The sequence below is a fragment of the Rhinolophus sinicus genome, chromosome 1 (assembly GCF_057876585.1).
Source record: "Rhinolophus sinicus isolate RSI-liver-muscle chromosome 1, RSI-T2T, whole genome shotgun sequence".
Lineage (NCBI taxonomy): Eukaryota > Metazoa > Chordata > Mammalia > Chiroptera > Rhinolophidae > Rhinolophus > Rhinolophus sinicus.
Window position 1 is genome coordinate 4,814,491 of NC_142501.1, and position 5,143 is coordinate 4,819,633.

Here is a 5,143-nt window from a genome sequence, read left to right on the forward strand (position 1 = left end):
GACTTTTATGAGTGTGTGTGTGAGCTGTACGCGGACGGGCGTGTGCCGTTCCCAGCACTCACAGGAGTGTGCGGCTCAGGCGGGCTCTTTACAAAAAGCCGAGTGATACCGAGCTGGGTTCTGCTGCGAGAGGCCGCGGGCCTGGGCCGTGGGTTGGGGGGTTGGGGCCGCACGGGGCTGGGGCAACGGGAACTAATGGAAGTTTCAAGCCGGGGAGCGAAATGGCCACCTTTACATTTTAAGAAAGACTTTCGTGCCCTGTGGGGAGGGAGCCGGGAGCCTGGTTAGGAGGCTGCGACAGGGCCGACTACTGGCAGAGGTGGTGGCACCAGAAAGAGACGGGTTTGGAGGTGAAATCTAGAGCCCCTGCTGGTGGAACGAACAGATGTGGGGCTGAGAAGGGGCAGAGGCCTTGGTGATTCTGTCTCGTGGGCTCCTCTCGGCAGGAAGCGGCCTGCCAGGGTAGGTGCAGTGTTTGCGGGGCCTCGGGGCCATCGCACTGGAGGTGGGGCTGAGTGCACGTGGGGGCTTGGCCGGTCACAGGGGCGCGTGGGGGGCCTGGCCGGTCACAGGTGCGCGTGGGGCGCCTGGCCGGTCACAGGTGCACGCGTGGGGCCTGGCCGGTCACAGGTGCACGCGTGGGGCCTGGCCGGGCACAGGTGCACGCGTGGGGCCTGGCCGGTCACAGGTGCACGCGTGGGGCCTGGCCGGGCACAGGTGCACGCGTGGGGGGCCTGGCCGGTCACAGGTGCGCGTGGGGGGCCTGGCCGGTCACAGGTGCACGCGGGGGCCTGGCCGGTCACAGGTGCACGCGGGGGGCCTGGCCGGTCACAGGTGCGCGTGGGGGGCCTGGCCGGTCACAGGTGCACGCGGGGGCCTGGCCGGTCACAGGTGCACGCGGGGGGCCTGGCCGGTCACAGGGGCGCGTGGGGGGCCTGGCCGGTCACAGGTGCGCGTGGGGGGCCTGGCCGGTCACAGGTGCGCGTGGGGCGCCTGGCCGGTCACAGGTGCACGCGTGGGGCCTGGCCGGTCACAGGTGCACGCGTGGGGCCTGGCCGGGCACAGGTGCACGCGTGGGGCCTGGCCGGTCACAGGTGCACGCGTGGGGCCTGGCCGGGCACAGGTGCACGCGTGGGGGGCCTGGCCAGTCACAGGTGCGCGTGGGGGGCCTGGCCGGTCACAGGTGCACGCGGGGGCCTGGCCGGTCACAGGTGCACGCGGGGGCCTGGCCGGTCACAGGTGCACGCGTGGGGGGCCTGGCCGGTCACAGGTGGGAGCTGGATGATAGAAACCGCACAGCCTGCATACACTTGCTGGGCCTAAAAGAGTGAGAAGCAGGAGTGCCAGTGAAAGCAAAGGAAAAGGCCTGATAGGAGACCTGGGCAGAGCAGAGTGGGCTGGAGGCCGAGTGACAGACGCTGGGACAGCGAGGAGCGGGCAGTGGCGGTCAGTGTGGGCCAGGGCGGGCGTGACAGCGTGGACCAGGAACACCGCCGGCTCAGCACCGTGAGCTCTGGGTTGACACCAGAAGCTACAGCCTTCATGTGCAAAACACAGGCATTCTTTAAGTCAGAGACTTTCTTTTTTGACTTCAACCCACAGTGTCACCTTCTACAGGGCGGCTCAGTGCACACCTACCGACACACAGAAATATAAAAAAGAACACATCTGAAAACAGCTCTTACTCTTGCAATGTGCCATATAATCTTATTTTTCGTTTTGTTCTTTTTCATTTTTAAAAACTGCTGGCGCAGTCCACTAACTTGATTTCAGGTAGGATTTGAATCACGGTTTGAAAAATGCAGGGAGGAAATGCCACCCCAAAAGCAGATGGTTTTGAAATCAGGCCCACACGAAAGTTTGGCATCAAAATCATGTTAATTCCTTACCAGTCTAAAAGGTCACCAGCGAACGTAAGAGTTTTAACGTGGATGATGACTAAGACGAGCCGTTTTCTTGAGACTATGGATAGTTTTAAGGGTCAGAGTGAAATGAGGAATGCCCCAAATCCCCATTTCTAAAAAGAGGCAGGAGCTGCCAACTGGAGAGTCATGGCCACGGTGCCAAGAGCAGGCACAGAGGGGGCTCCCCGGTAGGAGGGCAGGGGGCAGGGCCCCTGTGGGGAACAAAAGAATGACCCCTTTTTCAGAGTAAGATATCAGGGAAAGATCCAACAAGGGGAACAATTTCATCTTGCATTTCCCAGGAGAAGTGAGTAAACCCAGTATCTGGACACCTGGCCTTCAGCAGATTGAGGAGTGAACCATCAGTCAAGTCTGCTGTGGTCATGCTGGCGTCACTGGATTGTTTGGGCCCAGTCTAGAGACTGTGGACGAAAAAAGGGGTTCCAGGAAAAGTGACCTCACAGGGTGAGCTGATCATAGTTCCTAACTGGGCAGGTCATGGCTGGTCGTCTCGCCTCACGCATCTAAATTCTTTAGTAAAAGGCTTGTGTTTGCCTTACGCAAGCCCCGTCCATTGTGTCTGTGCATCGAGGCTAAAGCCCCTGCCCAATGCCTCCTTCAGAGCCTTCCTTCTAAAGGGTGACCACCCTCAAGGAAGCACAGAGTCGCCTTCACCTCCTGTAAGCCGAGCCCCGCCCTGCGTTCTCTGCTGTGCTGTTCCTTAGCTCCCTCCCGAATTCCAAGTGCGTGACAGAAGCTGCAAACTGCTGTTGTTGGAAGCAGTTTTGTCCGTCTGTTGAGATCTTAACTTCCAGGTGTGTCCTGTTTGACTCAAATAAACTCATAAAAATTCTCCACAGGTTGGGACGTTTCATACCCATCCTAGTATGGCAGTTAGATATAAGATTAGGGCAGATGTCCGGTTTAGGGCAGACCTCCGGTTTTCCTGCCCAAGCAAAGGGTTTTGGGTTTAGGTGTGCGTCAAGCCAAAGGCAAAGTGGTGGAAACATACATTGGCCACATATTTTCTGCTACTTTTCAGTTAAATAGGTAGAACTTCAATAACTTTGTTGCTCCAAGTCTTTAACCACCTTGTATAAGGTGGTGGTGGGGGGGCGTCGCTAGATGGACCAGTCCTGGCAAAAAGTGACTTCCCAGTGCCACCTGCCAACAGCGATGTAAGATATATGGATTTCAGAGATGAAACCCTGAAGACATTGTGCCAGGAAATTAATGAACTATGGTAAAAATCTCCTGATGTTGGTGAAGTCCAGGAGGTGGCCCTCTAGTGGCAGCTAAGGGAACTCACACGGTTGTACAGAGAAGGTGGCCGCCCCCTGGAGCTCCAGAAGCGTGTATCCAGTGGCTGTGTGATTTCTCACCCTGACTGGTGGGCTAGAGCCCGGGAGCCGGAAGAGGAAAGGAGCAAAGCCAGAGGGAGAGACCGGATCCGGAGGAGAGGGGATGCCGCACCTGAGGTGGGAGGTGCTGCTTTATGTAACGCGCTCTTGCGGGCGTTCTCTCATGTTTGGGGAGAATTAAAATCCGGTTCCTTCCGTCCTGCCTGTGGACACTTGCCAGTTGGACAGTGCACCTGGGCCCCAAGAAGATGCTGGCTGCTCCCGAGGCCGCCTGAGGGCAGGCATCAGAGAAGAGCAGGGGAGCAGCAGGCCCAAGGCCAGGCCCCACCCACTCCCACGGTGTGGGCACAGCGGCCACAGCCCCAGATGCTCCCTCTTCCACCAAACATTAAGCCCCCAAAGGCAGGGGTGCATGAGCTTTGCACCCCACTGTATCCCCGGCAGAAATTCAGCCTGTCCGTAATAGTCTCCATAAATATTTGTTGAACAAATTAATTCGGTTCCAGATTTTGTTTTTTTCCCCATGAAATGAGAAGCCAGACCAGATACCTGAGGACGCTTGTGGTACTAATACTGGATTCTAGAATTCTCTACTGCCCACGGGAATAGAGGAAGCAGGGAAGAGGAGCGGACTGCTGTGGTTCTGGCAGCCTCTCTGCTCCCAGGGGCCTGGCGTGCCTTGTTTGACGTCTGCTGGCTTATTCAGGACAACTCCGGTTAAGAACTCATACTTACAAGCATCCCTCCTTAAATTGGAAGCTTTCTCTCCAGGCCTAGCAATGGCATCCACGATGCTCGCTTCATTTTCCTGTTCCTGGTAGCACGGGAGTCACCATTCCCAGTGGTGATTTACTCACATAAGCCACATCAAGTCCAACGCTTGGGCCACCCAGCCTCTTCTCTCAGCCATTGGGGACCCAGGCTCCCTGGTCTCCTGCAGGGAACACTGATGGCAGCCCAAACAGAGTCCAATTAGCTGCTCTTCTCCTGTCTGCTGTGAGGCCACTGAGCTAAAACTGAGAAATTTCCTCATAAAACAAGGAGAGATCTGTAGATTCGTGGCTTTCAGGCCAGCTAGGTTTTAAAAATACTCAGAATGGCTCCCAGCAGGGAATATACTGACCAGCTGCCCTCAGCTCCCAGTTCCCTACTGCCCTCCACAGGCGGTGCCTGCTTCCAGCACAGGCCCGGGACTGCCCTCCACAGGCGGTGCCTGCTTCCAGCACAGGCCCGGGACTGCCCTCCACAGGCGGTGCCTGCTTCCAGCACAGGCCCGGGACTGCCCTCCACAGGCGGTGCCTGCTTCCAGCACAGGCCCGGGACTGCCCTCCACAGGCGGTGCCTGCTTCCAGCACAGGCCCGGGGCCCGCCCCCGGTATTAGAACCGGCCTCCTCCATTCTGCACCCTGCTACCTAGAGCAGCCTCCTCTCAGGAGGTCTGTGGTCCCTCGCAGCTGGACCACCTGGACACCCGCTCAAAGTGCAGATTCCCCGGCTGCCCCAGACCTGGGGTCTGCATTTAAACCAATTTTTATTCACGCTAATTTTTTTCCCATTGCATTCCCATGGCTTATTTTTTCAATAACTGGAAGTTTGTACCTTTTGACCACCTTCACCCATTTCATCCACCTCCCATCCACCTCTGGCAACCACCAATCTGTTCTCTGTAAGTTCTTTTTTTGAAAAAAAAAAAAAGATTCCACATATAAGGGAGATCATATTATATTTCTCTTTCTCAGTCTGACTTATTTTATTTAATCAATATTCACACTAAGTCCTGAAGTCTGGATAATACAAATCTTGCATCCTGATTAGTGATAAAAATAGCTACGTATATTTGAGAATCAAGATAATTTTAAAAACCAAGATACACTTTAA

The 5,143-nt window shown here is 56.2% G+C and overlaps 1 long non-coding RNA gene across 1 annotated transcript; it reads left to right on the top strand.

The window, feature by feature from the left end:
• Window positions 1-901: 901 nt before the first annotated feature.
• On the top strand, window positions 902-5,006 carry LOC148758997 (uncharacterized). The gene is made up of 3 exons (XR_016020362.1): window positions 902-1,007; window positions 1,271-4,428; window positions 4,601-5,006. It is a non-coding gene; the product is annotated as an uncharacterized LOC148758997 (long non-coding RNA).
• The last annotated feature ends 137 nt before the right edge of the window (window positions 5,007-5,143 follow it).